Source organism: Tursiops truncatus, chromosome 10 (assembly GCF_011762595.2).
Source record: "Tursiops truncatus isolate mTurTru1 chromosome 10, mTurTru1.mat.Y, whole genome shotgun sequence".
Lineage (NCBI taxonomy): Eukaryota > Metazoa > Chordata > Mammalia > Artiodactyla > Delphinidae > Tursiops > Tursiops truncatus.
In genome coordinates, this window is record NC_047043.1 from 19,365,432 (window position 1) to 19,386,832 (window position 21,401).

A 21,401-nucleotide genomic window follows, 5' to 3' on the forward strand; every position below is an offset into this window, starting at 1 on the left:
TCCAACTCTAACTCCTGAGATCTCTCTGCTTTACATAACAAGCATTCTGTTTTCATTTCTACTGACACTTTCTCTGTGAACCCTACTTACTTAAAACTAATCTCTTCTAATATCTTCAGTGTCTTTTAGCATGTGATGTGTGTGAATTTCACACATATCATTAGTTTTCATTGCAGCGATCCACTTTTAATCAATCTCTTAACATTATAAACTTATAATGAAGACATGAGATGTTACGAGCAAACAAAATGAATATTCTTTAAACAACAAAGTTTTATAGTTCAGTGCATGTACTAATATGTCTCTCCCCTTGCATTTATTTGTCTCTGCTTAATATATATTTAGCTTGATTTACACTTTAATGGCCCACATTTGTTACTCTCCGGCAGACGGCTAAGACGGCAAGCACAAGGAAATGAGGTCTAAATTAACGTCCTTCCATTTTCAAGGAAGAAAATATAGACTGCCTTCTGAGTGTAGTATAAATTCCCTGACAATGAACATCAGAAGATGTCAATAAATAGTATTTGTTTAGGAAGCAAAGAGGAATACTTTCTCCAAGGGCATACATCTCCTCCACACATACAGAAACTGGATAAGCTCTCCTGCTCAGTCACAGAGTAATTCCAAACCCCCTGCCTACTGGCACTGAGTTGTTGACAACTGAGGATTTTAAAGTGGATTCCCCTGTGTAGACTTACCTTTACAGTTATTAGATCTCAAGGTAATAAAGAGTTAAGATTCCTGTAAAGTTCACTACCAGGGATATTAAACTAGCTGTGCTTTGGACATCTGAATATGCGATGCTTATGAATTCAACTAATTGAGGCCACAACTTGTGTATCTGAATTCTCTTCAGGCAGAGGGGTAACTTGTAGAGCTAGAATAACCCAAGAGTTGAGAATCACAGCTTTGAGGACTTGATATAGCCAAAGCACATTTCTGTCAAGTGTGAGGCCCATGGCCTACCATACCCCAGAGGTCATTGCTCAAACTATTGGCCAACACAGCTACGAAATTTTATGCGTCTATGTCCTCGCTCATGGCCTGCTTACCTCACCCTCAATATGTCTACTGAACTACTGATTTTTCAAGACCCAGCTCCTCTCTGAAGTGTCCTTTCTCTGACCCCACTTGCCACGCAATATTAATTGCACTCCCCTTGGTACGTTCATCCACATCAGGCTTACACACTGTGTGCATTTATCACACTTTACTACTGTTATCTGCACGCTCATCTATCATTCCTGTGAGACAACAAGCTCCTCCCTGGAAAATAGGGGTCACATTTTCTCATTTTTCACCCCAATCATCCGGTTCAGCATCTGACACATGGTAGAGATTCACTTAATATTTCTTTTTTTTAATATAAATTTATTTATTTTATTTATTTATTTTTGGCTGCATTGGGTCTTCATTGCTGCACGCAGGCTTTCTCTAGTTGCGGCGAGCAGGGGCTACTCTTTGTTGCTGTGCGCAGGCTTCTCATTGCGGTGGCTTCTCTTGCTGTGGAGCATGGGCTCTAGGCACGTGGGTTTCAGTAGTTGTGGCATGCGGGCTGCAGTAGTTGTGGCTCGTGGGCTCTAGAGCGCAGGCTCAGTAGTTGTGGCACACGGGTTTCGTTGCTCCGCAGCATGTGGGATCTTCCCAGACCAGGATTCGAACCCGTGTTCCCTGCATTGGCAGGCAGATTCTTAACCACTGCTCCGCCAGGGAATTGCACACTTAGTTATTTCTTGATAACTACAACTTCAAGACAGAGATAACTTTTTCCAGTTCCCAATGAGAAAACATTACTTTAGGTCCCAGGATCAGGGTTGAAACTCAGGCCTATTTAGTTCCAAAATCCATGCTGTTTCCACTAAGCCCTGCCCTCTCTCAGTGATAAATGATGCTAAACTGAAGCATTCAGATAAAAATGGATGGGCACTCACTACTGACGGAAGCGTATAAATTAAAGTTTGGAGAGATAATTCAGGCTCAATAAGCTTGGTTACCCAAAATGCATGTGGATGTGTAGTGAGCAGGGGGACACGTACAAAATAATAAATAACACAACTGAAGGAAAGTGTTTACCCTCATTCCCTTTCCATGTAAGGTAGACGTCTTGGAAAGCCTTTACCATGTTTGTTTGTTTCTTTGTTTTCCTGAGCATAAACTGTCACATTAAGAAAAAAAACAGGGCTTCCCTGGTGGCGCAGTGGTTGAGAGTCCACCTGCCGATGCAGGGGATGCGGGTTCGTGCCCCGGTCCGGGAAGATCCCACGTGCCGCGGAGCGGCTGGGCACATGAGCCACGGCCACTAAGCCTGTGCATCCGGAGCCTGTGCTCCGCAATGGGAGAGGCCACAACAGTGAGAGGCCCGCGTACCGCAAAAAAATTTAAAAAAGAAGAAAAACAAGTTCAATGAAATCTTTTATCAACTCAGTTTTGTTGAAAGATTCGTTTGAAAAAATATCACTGCATTTTTGCTTCACTTCAACTCCTCATGTCTACCCTGCAATCCCAAAATTTTAAAGGTAAGGTAAGGGAGAACGGTGATAGCTTGGAAGTAAGGATACAGTGGAGACAGACAAGCAACATTAGCCACCTAATGTCCCCAACAGAATGGGAAATCGGAGAGGGATTCCTTCTATCATCCCCAAATTGGAACCAAGCTATTTCTGTGATTAATCTAGGTTTTATAAGAAGAGGCCTAGCTTACTCTGTGCCTAATTACATTCAATACAAACAACTCAAGAAATCCAAGAGATGACACAAAATCATTTCCACATGAAGCACTGAGTCTTCCCTGGGCTATCTTCTGTTCCGCCTGCGTTTATATTTAGTGTCAAAATGAAGACATGAATGAATACAATGGTCAGAGGGGTGTTCAAATTTCCACGCTGTGTTCCTTTCCATTTTGTTGTAGTGTTTATATAATGTGAAATACTGAAGGGGAAAAAAAAAAGCACATTTATTTAAGAAAGCAAATCTCTTACACTTGCTTGGATATGGAGGAAAAGACAGCTATTTTAACCTGCAAATGAGAAAGAATGTTACTTCATCCAGTAAGTCTTCAGTGAACACATTACCAGGAACTGTGGAATTTTTCTTTTTTTTTAAATTCCACCAAACATGCTTCAGAATTACTGTACCCCAATTAGCAATAACCATAAACGAGAAGCCAGCTTTGTTTGCAAGGACTGTCTAGTCCATTCCCGGCTGATCCCTCCCGGTGCTACTTTCATTATGCACACTCAGAAGAATAACTGTGTCCGGATGGCTTGTTGTTGCAATTAGGTTTCCAGGTTACCAGTTACCAAACAACCCTGGACTAAATGTAACTTCCAGACATACTGTTCCAGAGATTCCGAAACCTGCCATATGCATTCAAAGATAAATTGCAATCTTCACACCCGTGGGGAGTAGACCAGTAAATCAAAGTAAAGGGTCACCCTGTATAAACAGTATTGGTTGGGCAACCTTGCAGTAAAGTCATTCTGTCTAGCTTCAAAAGAGGAGGAATTGAGCCTCCCAAACTATCTGAGAACTCGGCCTTTTAAAATGGACCACCACAAAGAACACTTAGGAATTTTTATCTTGTAAATTTGCTTTGTGGGCGTGTAAGGCAGGCTGCCTTCTTTTTTTTTTATTAAGGGAATTCCTTTATTTTTATTTTTTATTTATTTATTTTTGGCTGCGTTGGGTCTTCGTTTCTGTGCAAGGGCTTTCTCTAGTTGCGGCAAGCGGGGGCCACTCTTCATCGCGGTGCGCGGGCCTCTCAGTATCGCGGCCTCTCTTGTTGCGGAGCACAGGCTCCAGACGCGCAGGCTCAGTAATTGTGGCTCACGGGCCTAGTTGCTCCGCGGCATGTGGGATCTTCCCAGACCAGGGCTCGAACCCGTGTCCCCTGCATTGGCAGGCAGACTCTCAACCACTGCGCCACCAGGGAAGCCCCAGGCTGCCTTCTTGATTCAACATTGGTCCATCTCTTTCTAGATTGCTGGGGGCAGGTAGGATCCCACAACTCAAGAAGGACAGAGAGAATTTGGAGAGGAAAGAGCCACAGCCACTGAGGGGCAGGAAAACAGGATCCCAGAGGAATGATGTTTTAAACGGACCCTATTCGTCTGAATAAGAGGGGGTTAGGCTGTGGTTTAATCATATTTTTCAACTTTGTGATGAATCTTTCCCTAACACAGGGGTGCCTGTTTGTGCTCCCAAAAGGCTTGAATTGCAATTTTTAAAACTTGAGTATTTTCATCATTAAAAGGACTTAGAATGAAAAGCAGCTGGAGCATTTTCTCTACTCTAAAAACACAATATTGGGGGAGAAAAGGAATACTGGAATAAAAGGAAGGCAAAAATTGAATGCCTTTTCCTTGTCCTTTCCGGCATGATAAGGACACATGCTGTTATGCATCAGCTTGCCGTCTAGTACTCCCAGCTCTTCCAGATGTCTCCCTTCTTACACTCAAACAGCTACTGAAACCTCACCCCTTCTACAAAATCTCTCCTATCTAACTGGAGATGGGCAGAGAATTCTCCCTGGGGACATAGACTTCCCCCCAGCTCTCCTCCACTCACAGTCCTATAATATGCCTTGAGCCATTGCTTATACACAATGTTAATAAATCAATCTAAGTCCTAGTCCAATGTTTCTTAAGTTGTCCTATACCTTTGTCAGCACTACCTGTCTTGTATCACAAGCTCCTAAATGACTGCCACCCTCTCTGTTTTGATAAGCTGCCTGGCTCGGTAGCTTGATGACTTGGAAACGTCAAAAGAAAGCAGAAGATTCGCCCTCATGCAGTGCAAATAGTTTGATATGAACCGTTTTATTTTGTAATTCTATGTGAAGTCTTTTTAAATTTCTTTAAATAATAAAGAAATCACAAAGTTGACAGGTATTTGCTTCTGAAAAAGAAAATGTAGCTCAGATCAATTAAGGAAAAAAAACCCTTATGTGGTTTAAAGAACAAACAAAACTGACACGTGCTTGCTGGCAGTTACACTTCTACTAAATACGTGAGGCCCTTTAATTTTGATTAACTTCTAAATCATATACATCATTTATCCTCTCTGAAAGAAACAGGTATTACTTTTGCCAAATTACTAGTAAATTCTCTACGTCTTCGGGTTAGACAGGAAAGATTCTGTATCATCTTAACCTGACTTCAAACATTTTTATCAAAACAGTCTTCAAAACTTCACAACAGAAAACTCTATTTCCTCTAATGAGAATGGATGATACATTATATATAAAATGGTAATATTTTAAACCTGAGCCTTTATTTGACAACAGTCACTAAAATTATCTAAACATGGTGCAGACTCAGTGACATTCAGATGACAGTTCAGACTGGTATTGTAAGGAGTTACCTCGTCACTCATTCACTTATTTCTTAAGCAGCTCTTTCATTTATTAAATTTTGCTAATCATAATTTGTTTTTATCTTACCTATAGCTTTGACTCCCTGGTATTTCAATCCCTCTCCTATGCTAATCATTAAGCCAAGTCAACCGCAAATACCAATTGCAGAAATGATCTGGAGTATTTTTCACCAAAATTAACATGTTAATAAAAATGTTATCAAGAAATAAAAGTCGGGACTGCCATGGTGGCGCAGTGGTTAAGAATCCGCCTGCCAATGCAGGGGACACGGGTTCGAGCCCTGGTCCTGGAATATCCCACACACCACGGAGCAACTAAGCCTGTGTGCCACAACTACTGAGCCTGCGCTCTAGAGCCCGCGAGCCACAACTACTGAAGCCCGCCACGCCTAGAGCCCGTGCTCCGCAACAAGAGAAGCCACCGCAATGAGAAGCCCGTGCACCGCAACGAAGAGTAGCCCCTGCTCGCCACAACTAGAGAAAGCCCGTGTGCAGCAAGGAAGACCCAACACAGCCAAAAATAAATAAATAAAATAAATAAATTTTTTAAAAAAGAAATAAAAGTCAATTGGTGTGGGGAGGGGAGATGGTGGCCAACAACGCATGCACTTGATCAAAAATATCTTCACTTAATCAAGACATCACAACATATATACTTTTTAACTTTGAAAATAAGACATGAACACACTGGAAAGAGATGAACTGAGAAGCTCGCAGCTGAAGTTTTCTTTTTTAATCATGTTTAATAAGCAGAGTAAAGGCTAGAAGCTGAACATGGGAAGAGTTTAAAGAATAGTGAATAAAGTAAGAAGATAAAGAAATGAAAAAAATTAAGAGAGTAAGGATGAGGATATCCAAAATGCTAAATATAAGTCACTTAGAAAGAAGAGAAAAAAAAATATTTGGAAAAAATGTAAATGTGACCTAATTTTTAAAAATTAAGCACAAAAGTTAGTAAATAATTATATTTAGGATTAACTTCTCTCTACTACTTATATCTAAGTATATATATTTGATTACAATAAAAATATTTGATATAGTTAGAAATATCTAAATTCTTTCAAATATTTCGTCATAATTACATGAAGTCACTTTTTCAGATTATCTGCATGTGAATGTTCAAATTTATCAGATTAAATTCTACATGTTAATAGAAGGTTTCTACTCAGTTCCACTGACAAATTATATTTCAGAAGATCAAATTAAATGGTTCCTTCATGATCTGTTTTCTGTGTTGTCAATACTCTACAGGAAAAATTTCCCAGAACAGAGTGGTGCTTCCTGAGCAACCAGAAAACTAAGGAGAAGTTGTTGATATTGGGATAAATCATATATATACAGTGTAGTTAATTCTATAAGCAATTAAGTGAAAAATCAGTTTGTTTCTGGATACTCAAAAATAAGAGATATGAAAAGGAGGAGAGCCTTTGTACTAATTCACAAAGTAATCATCAAAATATTGACATCTGAAGGTATGCAATGACCGTACCTAAATGCTATAACAGAAACAAATTCCCAGTGTGGCAGAGGGTGTGTTCCAAAAATGGCCACAGCGATATTTCTGGCCCACTTCCTTTTCCAGAATCTTGCCACTCCCCACTAAGAGGTGAAGTCTGTTTCCCCTCCCCCCAAACCTGGACAGGACTTTGGACTGCCTGGAAGAACAGAATGTAAGGGAAGTGATGTTGCATGACTTCTGAGTCTGTCTATCTGCCTGTCTGTCAGATTCTCTTTCAACACTTGCCCTTAGAACCCCACCATTCTGTGAAGAAGCCCAATCTAGCCTACAAGGAGATACCACGTGGAAACGGGCAGGTGAAGAGGAAGTAAGGTCCAGCTGACAGCCAACATTCGCCACCATTCATGTGAGTGAACAGCCTTCCCATGACTCCAGCAGTCAGCCTGCAAGTATTCAGCTAGGGCTCCAGACTTCATGGAGCAGAGAAAAACCATCTCTTCTGTGCATCCCTGAATGCCTGACACACAGGACCCACAGGCAAAATAAATCACTGTCATATGCTTCTAAATTGTGGGGTAATTTATGTCGCAGCCTTAAAAACTGGAACACCTCATTTTCAAAAAAAAATCTAAAATTTTTTAAATATGAAGGAAATAGCAGTATTTAAAGCAAAAACTGATTACAGCCATTTTCATATACCAGGAAAGTAGCATGATTACTATTCATTCATTCAAAAAAAATTCTGTGTGCCAGATACTGTGTTTGATGCAGGGGTGGTACAAAGATGAGTGTAAACCGATATAATGACTGACGTCTTGGAGTTTATAATCTAGGGGGAGAAAGGACTTCAATCAACTATTCAGCTACACAAAGGTAAATGCAACTGTAACAAGGAGAAAGGCCCAATATGCACCAATAGTGGGGGAATTTGATCTAGTTAGGAAGGTCAGAGAGGGCTTCCCTGAAAAAAATGACACTTGAGTTGGGGTAAGTATGAGCAAAGGAGGCAAAGAGAGGAACAGGGGAGAATGTTCCAGACTCAGAGAACAGCGATGTGCAAAGGTCCTGAGACAAGAGGTAGCATGCGTACTACACCATGGTCTGAAGGAAGGCCAGTAGTCATGCAACGTCACTTCTGTTGCATCCTATTCTCCCAGGCAAGCCAAAGTCCCATCCAGGTTCACGGGAAGAAAAATTAGACTCCACCTCTTGATGGAGAGTGGCAAGGTGAAGAGAAAAGAGCAAAAGAAAGTGTTGGAAGAGTGGATCTGGAAGTATATGAAGGTACAAGAACACGTAAGACAATATCCTTCAGGCTTTTATTGACCACCACTCAAAGAAAGGAATACATCTTACACTGCAACTTAATTCACATGCACACACACTCAATCAAAATCAGTTTCACAAAACAGGAGTTACCTTCACTACTTATCATGCAATCTACTATCGTCTATTCTATCTTTGTATGTATTTGTCACAACTAAATTGATTTTCAATGTACTAAAGGGTCACAACCTTAAGTCTGAAAAGCACTGGCATAAGGCCTAAGAGGGTAAGTTAAGGAATTTATCTCTATGCTAGGAGTAATGGGAAGTCACTGAAGGGCTTTAAACCCCATGGTAACATAATCAAATCTATGTTTCCAAACTCTGGTTGAAATAAAAGAGAAAACAGAATGCAGAAGAAACAGAATGAGTATAAGACGAAGTGGGAGACTACCAAGGAAAACTGGGCAAGATATGATAGTAGCTTGAATTATGATGATAGTGGGGGTAGAGGTGGAGAGAAATGGATGAATTTCAGATACTTGAGAGTTAAAACTGATGGAAGTGATTAACTACACACTGAGGATGAGTGAGGTTTTTGACTCTCAAAACAAGATGGGTAAGTAGTACCATTCTCTGAAGAAACAAAGGAAGAAACCAAGTATAGAGCAGGGAAGACAGCTCTTGCAAACAAAACTGACTTCTAGTTTATGGTGATTGCTCATTGGGGTACAGTAATTTTGAAGCACATTTAGTGAAAAAAAATATTTTAATAACTTCACAGTCCCAGATACTGTGTTCACTGAAGAATAGTTGAGACTAACACTGGATGAGGTATCACCTTTTATCACCATGGGTGTACTTGCCAAAGACTGGACACAATATACTATCTTGAGGAGCTAGAAATAGCCCTGAATTTTTGCTTAGCTAGTTTATTAAAACTGGGACTTAGGGCTTCCCTGGTGGCGCGGTGGTTGAGAGTCCGCCTGCCGATGCAGGGGACACGGGTTCGTGCCCCGGTCCGGGAAGATCCCGCATGCCGTGGAGCGGCTGGGCCCGTGGGCCATGGCCGCTGAGCCTGTGCGTCCGGAGCCTGTGCTCCGCAGCGGGAGAGGCCACAGCAGTGAGAGGCCCGCGTACCAAAAAAAAAAAAAAAAGAGTTATGCGACTCACTACTTCATTTCTATAACAAAAATCTCCAGATCTTGTAAACAGAAGCCTGACTCAAACTTTCAGTTGTCATAGCCCACAGTCAATTATCAGACCTCACAGCCCCTGAAGGTATCCTGATACCTGAGGCCTGGCCCTTGTCAAACGATCCTATATCCTAATATCACAAATAAAAACTTTTGAGTCTTCCTCAAAGTCCTTTCAATGAGACCTGAAACCATTCACCAGAGAAGTATGCCCTGGGGGGGAGTAAAATACTCAGCCCATTGAGGAATGAACGGACATTGGCTCTTGGGCACAAACTCTCAATATATCTCTTAGGGAGAAACTCTTGTGTTTATGAACTGAGATATGCCCAAAATATTTTCAATAGTAATACAAAAAAGAAAGAAGCAGGAACGATTAGAAATAATCCAAATGTTATCCATTGGAGAATGAACAAATAGTATTATATTTATAAAATGGAATACAGTGCTGCAAGGTGAATGAAAGAGATACAACTCCCTACAACATGAATGAATACCACAAATAATGTTGAGCAAAATACGCAGGTTGCAAAAGAACGCATAGAGTATGATTCCATTTACCTAAGTTCCAAACTTAACTACATATTGTTTAGGATTACACATATATGTAGCACAACTATTAAGAAAAACAAAAGGCAATGAGATGATAAATATAAAATTCAAGATAGTGCTTACATTTTGGGAAGAAGCAAGAAATGGGACTAAGGAGAGACATAGGGGCTTTAACTATATTTGTTCTGCTCTGTTTCTTAAGCTGAATGTGGTACACAGATGTTAATTTTATTGTTCTACAAACTGTAGCTATGGTTTCTCTTTTGTAGGTTATATATAATTCATAGTTTCTTAAAAACAATGATGTTAATGGAAAACATCAGCAATCCCATATTGACAACACTACCAACAGCTCAGATCCCTCCAGAACAAACACGTGAGCCACCCAACCAATTAAGAATCCTAAGCAGATGAAGTATGGGTTGGTCAAAAGGTTCGCTCGGGTTTTTCCATGAGATGTTACAGAAAAACGTGAATGAACTTTTTGGCCAAACCAATGTTAATTAAAGGTAGGAAGGAGGGTAGAAAAGGAAATCATGAATACTATCTCTAGTCTCATGATTCTCTGAAGAAACACCCTATTTCCTTTCTTGTGATGTCTTGTATATCTTGGATATTGTCTATAACTAATATCCTCCCCCCCATCTCATTGACTTATATGAGGTAACATCAAAATATTGAGTTGGGATAGCAGCAGAACTAGAAAAAGAATAGACATCACCCAGAGATCCTGACTTGGAACAAGATACAATAACTAAGGTGACAATGGGTAACCTCCTTCTGAGAAAGATGATGAGTATGTCTTCAGAGGTATCAGAAATGTTAGCATTGATTTGGGCAGAAAGATGTGTAATAAATACTTGTCAGATTTTGGCTTTCCGGCATCTGAATGCATCTTCCATAAGAATAGAGTTCCCATCACAGGAAGCTTGGGGAGAAGCAGATCCTACCACTAGTCACAGGTTAAAAAGGCCAATGTCCACTCTATCAGCCCTACTGTAAGCTAAACCATCAGAACATGACCTTTGCTTGGCCCAGCAGTCCCATCCAGGGCCTTAACACCAGTTCCAGTGACACAACAAAGCAGAGAAGGTAAAAGTGGTACCATCAGTAGCAATGAAGCCCAGTTTCTAGGGGTGGTGTTTACCACATCTACTGTGAAAAGTTTGGGGCAGTGGCCTGAGAAGCTGAATGTCTCCATTGATCATGGTGGTGGCAGTACCATCCTTAACGGCCTGGTCCTGTGGCCCTGCGGCATAATGTGGTCTGGATTCTAGCTGCTTCAATTCCCTCATTCTCTGAGCTCAGTTCTGCAGCTCTACCAGAGGTTTTAAAGGATATCCAGTATATTTTTTTAAATTCCTTTTCCACTAAAATAAGACACAGACATTTTCTTTTCCTTCCCGACAATATCCCGACTAAGTCAAGTGTATATTTTTCACTCTCTATATAACTCAGTCTTTATGAAATTATGTAAACCCTCAATATTTGAAGAACAACTCCAAGATTCAGTCTCACGCCCAAGTTTACTGTATGCTACTTTATTTACTAATGTATTTCCTCTTTCATGTATTTATATAATAATAATCTCAACCATTTATTAAACATCTAATCTATGGTCATCCCAGTCAGAAGGAGTGATAAGTATCACCTAGCATCCGTAGAGGGTTTTGTACTCCATCGAGCATTTACATTTACATTTTCTCCTTGTGGACATAGCCAGTAAATGCAGCCAATACAATGTCAGTGATCCATCTCTTACTTCACTTACCACAGGGCTCTTGTTAACATCAGTAGCAATGAGGCATAATTTCCATTAATTGAGCTCTAACTATCAGAACAGCGCTGGAAGTTTAGTGTGTGTCATTCTGTTAAGCTCCAAACCCTCCCACGTGCAAGAAGGTCTAAAATGATAACAGAAACACAGAGCACCCCATTGCCAGACTCCCCTTCTCCACACACCACAACAAAGCCTTCTTCTATAATCGTTTAGGATCACTTAGATGGAGTACTGGAAGACTGCCATTATGATTCTATAATTCTGTCTATATACTCAGAATAATCCCATGTGTCTGGGACACAAGCTAAACGGACATTTCTACAGATTAAAATGCAGATATCTAACCAAGATTGTCTTTCTAGGATAATTGCATTTATAATAAGCATTGGACAGGTTCTCTTGGCACCAAATCTGACACACACAACTCCACTAACTTGACACCATAAGCTAGAGCAAAGGGAATTCATAAACAGAGAATTACAATTTGAATATGGTTCTATATAAGCAAGTGAATTAGGGAAGTGGAAGAGAGGAAGAGAGTTTAGGAATAAATAAGAGTCACTAAGTAAAATGCTGAAAAATCCCAATGACAAATCACATTGCCTATGCCTATACTTCATTATATATATATCCATGTATACATGTTTAGATAATAGGTAAGAAGAGTCAGACAAAGTTAATCAATATTATTGATAAAATAATTGAAACAGGAATAACATAAGGGAATAGCAACCTGATTAGAAGAAGTACCAGCTAGAGAAAAGTTAATTCAATCCAACTTCCATATACTATTTGACTAATTTAAATATTAGCCAATTGAGAGTTCATGAGAAACAGCTACACTGCAAAAGCCATACGAAAAGAATCTCTATGCTATAGTAAATATATATATTTGTAATTTTTAAATTGATATTTCAAATCTTTTGCTGTTGTTTTTGCTTTGGGGGTTTTTTGGTTTTGTTGTTGTTTTGGCCACGCCTCACAGCATATGGGATCTTAGTTCCCGGACCAGGGGTCGAACCTATGCCCCTGCAGTGGAAGCGTGGAGTCCTAACCACTGGACCACCAGGGAAGTCCTCAAATCACTTTTTTAATCCAGCTTTTTTTTGTTTGTTTTAATTTATTTTTGGCTGCGTTGGGTCTTCATTGCTGCGTGTGGGCTTTCTCTAGTTGCAGCAAGCGGGGGCTACTCCTTGTTGCGGTGCGCGGGTTTCTCATTGCAGTAGCTTCTCTTGTTGCAGAGCACAGGCTCTAGGCACGCGAGCTTCAGTAATTGTGGCACGTGGGCTCAGTAGTTGTGGCTCGCAGGCTCTAGAGCACAGGCTCAGCAGCTGTGGTGCATGGGCTCAGTTGCCCTGCGGCATGTGGGATCCTCCCAGACCAGGGCTCAAACCCGTGTCTCCTGCATTGGCAGGCGGATTCTTAACCACTGCACCACTAGGGAAGTCCCCTTAACCCAGCTTTTAAAAACCAGCTGTGGGAGATCCCACAGCACACAGGCTAATGCAAAACTCATAGTACAGGAAATAGAGCTATCTGTTCACTTCTAGAAAAACAAGCTGTGACTATGGAGTTTTATCAATCACCATATAAGTTACAAAATGGAACTTGGGTAATATTAGATGACTTCTTTTATAAATATTGCCAGAAGTTGGCAGCCCAGTTACATTAGGTTGTATAATTTGAAATAGCAAGATGGCCATGGAGGTTCATAAATCTTTGAAACTCAAAAATACTGCCAGAAGGTGAGGAAAAAACCACAAAGCAGCATGGACTGACTGCCACTAGAAATTTCCTAGAGAGAAATGTCCCAGGTTAAACATTAGACATTGCAAATATACCAAGTCCGTTTAGTTTTCACTCTCCCACAGGCCCTTACCACTTAGTTTTGTCCCCAGCTAACAGGTGGGCTGAAATCAACCTTATTTCAACAAACCAAACATCCAAACTATGTAATCATGGGATGACATCTGAGCTTGATCTGGCTGGCTGCTTAAAAAGGAGTCTTTCACAATAATAAATGGGAATTTTCATTGTTGACCAAGCTAGATACTAAAGCACACCACCTTTATACTTCAGGCTGAAATAAACCAAATGTAAATAAATCGCCCTACCTTCAAAAAATGCCTCCATGCCTCCATTTTGAAGGACACAGAAATATGTTTTATTTTGGACACGAAGATAAGATTATCAGCCTACTACCTGTGGGACACGGACCTTTTTAGTTGTTCTCCAATACGGTGATAGATGTAAGCTGAATTTCACATACATTCTCACCTATGCCTTAAACAATGCCGCACTGGAGAGGACAGCTAGATGTTTGGGGGACAGTCTGAGGCCAGGGACCTAGTAGAACTGAGAGTCCCATGGGGTCCCAGTCCAAGTTCCTGCCTTCATTAGCATGGTGTTCTCACCCTGCTGTTCCACGAGGAACAGTCTAAGGATTTATTGCTGCTCTGTGCTACTCTGGATCTCTGAAACCAAGTTTCCACAAGTTAGGCATTTAAGATTACTCCACGGCACACACACACAAATCTGTTCTTAATTAAAGAGAAATATAATTTAAACTGTTTCTGTATCCTAATAAAAAATGAATGCATCATCATAGATGACCTTATATGCTTGTTTATTATTACTGATTCCTTTGAGTTTCACTTCCCTTATTCCTTTAACACCTCACTCTCTTGGGTTTTCTTTTCTGAATGTACAATGTGTGGGGGAAAAAAACCTGAAACATCTCTTTAGATGGTTGCTGTATCTGTCAAGGAGGCTACGCTACAGTTCCAAATACAAAAACCACATTCCAAATCAGGAATATTCTCCAAACCCTTTGCTTTCATGGTGTGCCTTCAAATTTTGTTGCTTTTTAAAAATTCTGACTGGAAGTACCAGCAAATCACAGCACCGCCTGCTTATTTACACAGAAGAACTCTCTGCAACTTGAGAAATCACAGCGGAAGGTACCAGCACGGATTGCTGCCAGTTACCTGGGCAGTTTCCTCCCACACACTGCTCCCTCCATGAGGGGCTGTGATGACAACCTGGGAAGTAGTCCTTCTGGGCTTTCCAGGAAGACTCTGACGGCAACCTAACCCACAAAACCTGAGGTTAGAGGGAAACCTCAATTCACCAATGCCATTTTGGTAATGCAGCTGAAATATGCAAGTCAAAGGAATGGATTTATATTTTAAAACAGATGAAAAGAAGATATGACACTTTCTTTCAATAAATGCATAGTAGTCTTAACCAAGTTTTTTAAAGCTTTCTTTCAATCTGACTGAAATTCTTCAAACTTCACACCACAGCTTAATTTTTTTTCCCCTTTTCGGTACCCAGTTATGATGGAGAAGACCTAGTCACCATATTCTTTATAAGCATTGAAGCCAATTATTAATTAGGTCTAAATAAAAAATTCTCTCCCCTTGGATTAACAATCTCTGGTATTATTTTTCCCATCTTTTACACTTTTTCACATAGCGTTTCTTTGAAAACTCTTTTCAGCGTCCTCTGACAACAATTACCTTGTTGTAATTTCTGATTGGCACATACTCAGTGTCTTTTTATATCTATGTGGCTAGAATCTAGCCCACTGCCTGGCATTCAGCAGGCTCTGGAAAAATATTCTCAAGAAACTGTGAAATCGTACATGAGCAGCATTCAGTAAATGGTTGAGCATAATTTGTCTTCCTTGACTATACTTTGCTATTTGGTCACATTTTCCTATTATTCCTACCATGTGGAAATAACCATACTTCCATCATGAATTGTCCCTTTGACTCACAAGAAAATGCAATAAGCTCATTCTAAAAATTATCCTAAAATGTGAACCTAAGTACTGATTTTCTAGTAGATGCACAGTATCCATCAATGAAAAGCTTGGTATACCTTGGCAGAACTTCAAATCATACTAAATATGCCTAAAATTTCATCTTCTGTGTTTCCAAATCTCATGCACTGTAAGAACAAGAAGTTCTGTTGGTGTTGCCGAAAGGGCTTTATTTTAGTGGGGCCAATGAAATGTCTTACTGAGAATAGTTCAATACTTAGATTTAGTGATATTTTTAAACACACACAATTAGCTAGCAATTTATTTTATTAGATACTTTTTCTATTTTTTCTTAAAAGGTTGATAATTTTTTTTTTTTTTTTGCGGTACGCGGGCCTCTCACTGTTGTGGCCTCTCCCGTTGCGGAGCACAGGCTCCAGACGCGCAGGCTCAGCGGCCATGGCTCACAGACCCAGCCGCTCCGCGGCACGTGGGATCTTCCCGGACCAGGGCACGAACCCGCGTCCCCTGCATTGGCAGGCGGACTCTCAACCACTGCGCCCCCAGGGAAGCCCCGATAATTATTTTATAACTGTTTATTAAATGATGTCTGTCTTTGCTTAGAACAGCTTATTACTATAAATAGAAAAGATATACATACCCTAATTTGCACATCTTCCAATTTCACAGACATTCTAAAATCATGTCTAAATGCCAAATAGAAAATGTAAGATATTTGGAACAAATGCCATGGCACATGTTAATGGAGAAACTAAAATCACCAGTCTTTTAGCTTTTGATCAGAGCTGAATAGGGTTATTAATGGATATTTTTCATTAGACCAATATTTTCCAGGTTGACATAAACACTTCTCTCTTTCTTCCTCTTGTTCACACACACACACACACACACACACACACACACAAACACACACACACACAGTTCAATACTGAGAAAAGTGAAAAGACAAGAAAGCGTGAAAGAAAAATGAGGGACTTCCTGGTGGTCCAGTGGTTAAGAATCCGCCTTCCAATGCAGGGGACGTGAGTTCAATCCCTGGTCAGGGAACTAAGATCCCACATGCCGCGCGGCAACTAAACCCACGTGCCGCAACTACAGAGCCCTCGCACCACAACTAGAGAGAAGCCCTCACACCACAGCGGAGGATCCTGCATGCCGCAGTGAAGATCCCATGTGCCGCAACTAAGACCTGACACGGCCAAAATAAATAAATATTTTTTGAAAAGAAGAAAGAAAAATGAAATATGGCCAGTTTTGTTCTTCAACAGAAAACTCTGTCTTCCTAGAGTCTTGGCAAGGTCATAGACACCTTGGAATCACCATGACCACTGATGTGAACTGGCTGTCCTCAAAAGAATGCTTCTCACTTAGCAGATACATTAGAGAGATGGGGGAAAGGTGTAAAATAAAAGATTGGAAAGGAGCTTCAATTATTGTTGGAAGAACTCACAAAAGTGGGTTTCATTTTCTTTGACTCTTCGATAAATTAGTAAACTTGACTAACATAATCTGGAAATCTTTCCCCAAGTTAGAGAAACAAATATTTAGGAGTTTAACTATTTTGTAGTTCCCCCTTTGAACTCAGAATTCCCAGGCTAAAGATTAGTTAGTGAAACCACAGAGCCCCGTGCCTTCCTGCAGTAAGGTTAATAATTACACCCAATTTAATGTCTAGAAATCCATTCCCAACCCAAAGCCTTTAAGTAGCAAATCTCACAGTATGTTTCACTGGAGATGGTGCCTAATGATTAAACTGAAATGTGAAGTTTTGATAATGATATTCAAAATCTTAAAGACATTCACTGGGTGACTGACCAGAAGTACAACCCATGTTCCCACAAACTTTTCAGACCAGGCCAAGTTCTGAGGTTTCAAAAACTCACTTCCTTTCTTTCCTCCCCTCCAAGGTACTCCTACAATACTCTACCCCATTAAGAAGAAACAACGGTTATCCAAATTCTCCATAAATGAAAGTCTAAACTGAGAGAGGTGTATTCAAGAGGATCCAATATGATGTTTATCCAACGAGGAAGCTTCCACGCCTTGGGAAGACATTCATTAGTGTCTTTGGATTTTAATTTGAAGATTTATTTTTAAGACAGCAGCTCGGGACTTCCTTGGTGGCGCAGTGGTTAAGAATCCGCCTGCCAATGCAGGGGACATGGGTTCAATCCCTGGTCCGGGAAGATCCCATATGCCGCAGAGCAACTAAGCCTGTGCACCACAACTACTGAGCCTGAGCTCTAGAGTCCACGAGCCACAACTACTGAGCCTGCGTGCCACAACTACTGAAGCCCGTGTGCCTACAGCCTGTGCTCCACAACAAGAGAAGCCACTGCAAAGAGAAGCCCGCGCACCATAACGAAGAGTAGCCCCCGCTCACCACAACTAGAGAAAGCCTGCGCGCAGCAGTGAAGACCCAATGCAGCCATAAATAAATAAATAAATAAACTTATGAAAAAGAAAAGAAAAAGAAAGAAAAGAAACTGGAGTGGGAGTAGAACAGAGAAGAGAATGGCAGAGGGAAAAAAAAGAAAGAGGAGGTCAAGAAGCAAGGTCAAAGACTAGAACCTGAACTGGCATATAAGACCAAACTATTTTTAAGAATGAGGAAGTCTGATATTAAGTTCTGAGTTGTTGGCACTTCTAGATTACCTATAAAACCCACTTCATTTCTACAAACCATTGGTAAATTTCACCACACACAAACTTGTGGGAACGGGGCATCTGTGTGTACATCAATGAGAGGATTTCACCTCTGAGTTGGTGGGGCCTTAAACAAATACAACCTGTAGAGGAACAAGACAGTCCATGAACTCAGCTAATACTCTGGAAGCAGAAGCTCAGGCAAAGAGGTGAGCATGAGGTAATAATCCCCGCAGGAATTCACAGAAGTCTTGGGAAGAATGTAGGACATTCCAAAGGCTAAGTAATGGAGGTTCAAGCCAATTTTATCTCGACCATAGGAGATGGACACCTCCAACCATTATTCAGGTTACAACTAGCAGCTTAGGTGTTTATAACTCCAGGAAAATGGAACAAATTTTCCAGAAATTAGGAGTTTATTGCTCCTCAAAAATTAGCCCCATTATTTCCTGACCCATTATTGAGAAAATTCAAAAACTGTTTAGCCCTTAAAATGTGGGCTTTTGAGCCAAAGAAACCTACAAGTTCTACAACAAAGATCAATGTTGGTAGAGTTAAGAGTAAGGTATGGCAGGCAAGGAAGGCTAAAGAGTAGTCAACTCCATGAGGACAGGGGCCACGTTATTTGGTTCTCAGGTGACAAGCACAATGGCTGGCACATAGCAGTCACACAATAAATCCATGTTAAATGAATAACATTCATTTAATATAGCTCCAAATTCTAGTAGAGACAATAAATGAATCACACAAAGGTTTAACTCAACTAATTTTATCCCTGAAACAAAAGCTAGATACATAGTGGCCATGAAGACTTTTAAATTATTTGAGACATCCCACCCATATGTGAAATGCAGAATCACCAGGCACGCTTGAGGCAAACAGATGTCTCCCTCAACTGTGATAAGGAACATTCAACACCATAGAGAATTAAAACGACTACCAGCCTATTAATGCTAGGCACTCTACAGAATTAGCGGACCTCCGAGGGACGTACAATCTAACAGGCAGCTCTGACACATGTGTTAAAGCCTAATCAGTTGATGGCTACCAGCAACAGGAACAAGTTTGTAGTCAGACAAAATCAGATTTATTGATTTGGTGCAGCGAGGGATGGCACTCAGAGAAAGCACAAAATGACACTGAGAAAGACGGAGAAGGGAATCATCTTTTGTAAGGTTTGGGCTCTCGTTGAAGGATTCCAAGGAGGGTCTAAGGGAAGCCGATTCAGTTCTGGAGTGACTGCAGTTTTGAGGTGAAATTAGATGTGGGGGTTAACTAGGGGTTGATCTGAGGTGAGGGTGATTTAGCAACTAAAGATGTCCAGTAGGGAATTCCCTGGTGGTCCAGTGGTTAGGATTCCACGCTTTCACTGCTGTGGCCCAGGTTCAATCCCTGGTCGGGGAACTAAGATCCCACAAGCTGCGCGGCGTGGCCAAAAAATAAAAATAAAAAATAAAGATGACCAATAAAATATGAGAACAGCAAAGCAGGTCTGGAGTGTCAGCCGCACGTAAGCATTAATCACTGAAAGGGAGGCCCTTATGGCATCTTACAGCTGCTGCATAACTGGGAGAAGCAGTGTTCTATGATAACTTTGCAGCTGGCCTAACTTTGCAGCTGGCCTGCTATGTGTCTGTCCTCCAAGCCTGACGAGTGGCAAGGCTGCCTTTGTTGCTTCTCCATCCAGCTGATTTTCACTCTGTCAGAGACAGGCTTTGATCTTCACACAGATACAAGTATTAAATAATCTTCCTTAATCAAGGAGTAGAAAGGGACATTCTCAAAACCTTAATCTAAGAGAAATGGGCCAAAAATAAAAGATTCTGTTATATTCAAAATCTTTTCAAAACTGACTGACCCATAAACCTAATCCCATCTACCCTTCTTCAGTCCTCCAAGCACCCCTCTAGCCCAGCACATGTGCCCTGGATAATAATAGTTGGTTTACTTCCCTGTCTTCTCCCCTGGACTCCAAACTCCAAAAAGAGAGGGGAAGTACTCATTTTATACCTGGTGACTCACAGCTCCCAGCGCATCCTAAAGTGCTATGTAGCCAAGCTGACTGCTTGTCTCCTCTGTCCAGAATGGCCCTATCCAAGGCCTCTTACACAGTGAAACAGATTTTGCTCTCTAAATAAGTGTTGAAGAATGTCATAATCTAAAGGATTCACTCCATGGATGAGACAGGGAAGAGCTGATCAGCCGATCAGCAACATCTACAACTCTAGGTCAAAGAAGAAGGAAGCTTCCCTTTGAAGAGCTCACCGATGGCTTTGTTGCCACCTGATAAAGTCAAAAGCACTTGAAATAAACAGCTCAACACAAATGGAGTTGAACCCCTACCAAACTGAATCGCTTATTATGCAGTACTGGAGATTTTCGTATATCTGTCTTTTCAGCAAGACTGTAAATTCCTGGAGGTGAGAGGTTACACATGTCTTGTTCATTTTGCTCCCCTGCTCTCTGCCTACCATGCTGCACGGTACGGGTGTTCAATCATGTGAAAGCAAAGTGGATAAAGCAGAAAAATAAGAAGACCCTCCTTCAGTTAAAGGGAAAGCGTCAAAGCACAATGCGGGCTGGCAAGCAAGAGGAAAGGTATCCCACACGCGGATCAGAGGCCCCCAGTGCATGAGGACAGAGGGCTCCACAGACGGCTTCCCTGAAGAGGAAAGGAAGAAGCTGGTGAGTGGACTTGGAACATGGAAACATAGCACGAGATCTGAAACTGGGCAGAGAGGAGCGGGGAAAGGAAGCAGAGAGAGGACTGGGAAGACAAAAATAAGGAGATGAACTACCAAGGTCAGAAGATGAGAACACTGCCTTTGTTAAAACCACCACCAGGGGCTTCCCTGGTGGTGCAGTGGTTGAGAGTCCGCCTGCCAATGCAGGGGGCGCGGGTTTGTGCCCCGGTCCGGGAGGATCCCACATGCCGCGGAGTAGCTGGGCCCGTGAGCCATGGCCGCTGAGCCTGCACTTCCGGAGCCTGTGCTCTGCAACGGGAGAGGCCACAACAGTGAGAGGCCCACGTACCGCAAAAAAAAAACAAAAAAAACACCACCAATGCAGGGAAAGCGGGAAGATGAAAATATAGCTCAACACAATGACTGGGGAATAGGGGTAGGAGTCCAAGGGGGGCGCCTAGAAGGTCTCTTTATCTGGATGTTATTAAAAGCAAGACCTGGTGTCGAGAGTTAAGGAAGGGCTCAGAGCCCACAGTGCAGCCCAACTTTGGAGCAGGTGCAAACCACAGTCACCATTTTGGTTTTCTTTCTCCCATCTCCTTTTTCTTCTCTATCTTTCCTCCGCTTCCCCTCCCCCTTCTTCCTTCTGCAAAAAG

General features: G+C 41.3%; 1 protein-coding gene across 1 annotated transcript in view; it reads right to left on the reverse strand.

Annotated features, from left to right (window-relative positions):
- DCDC2 (doublecortin domain containing 2) overlaps window positions 1–21,401 on the reverse strand; it is a 158,391-nt gene that overhangs the window by 128,162 nt on the left and 8,828 nt on the right. The window lies entirely within an intron of this gene.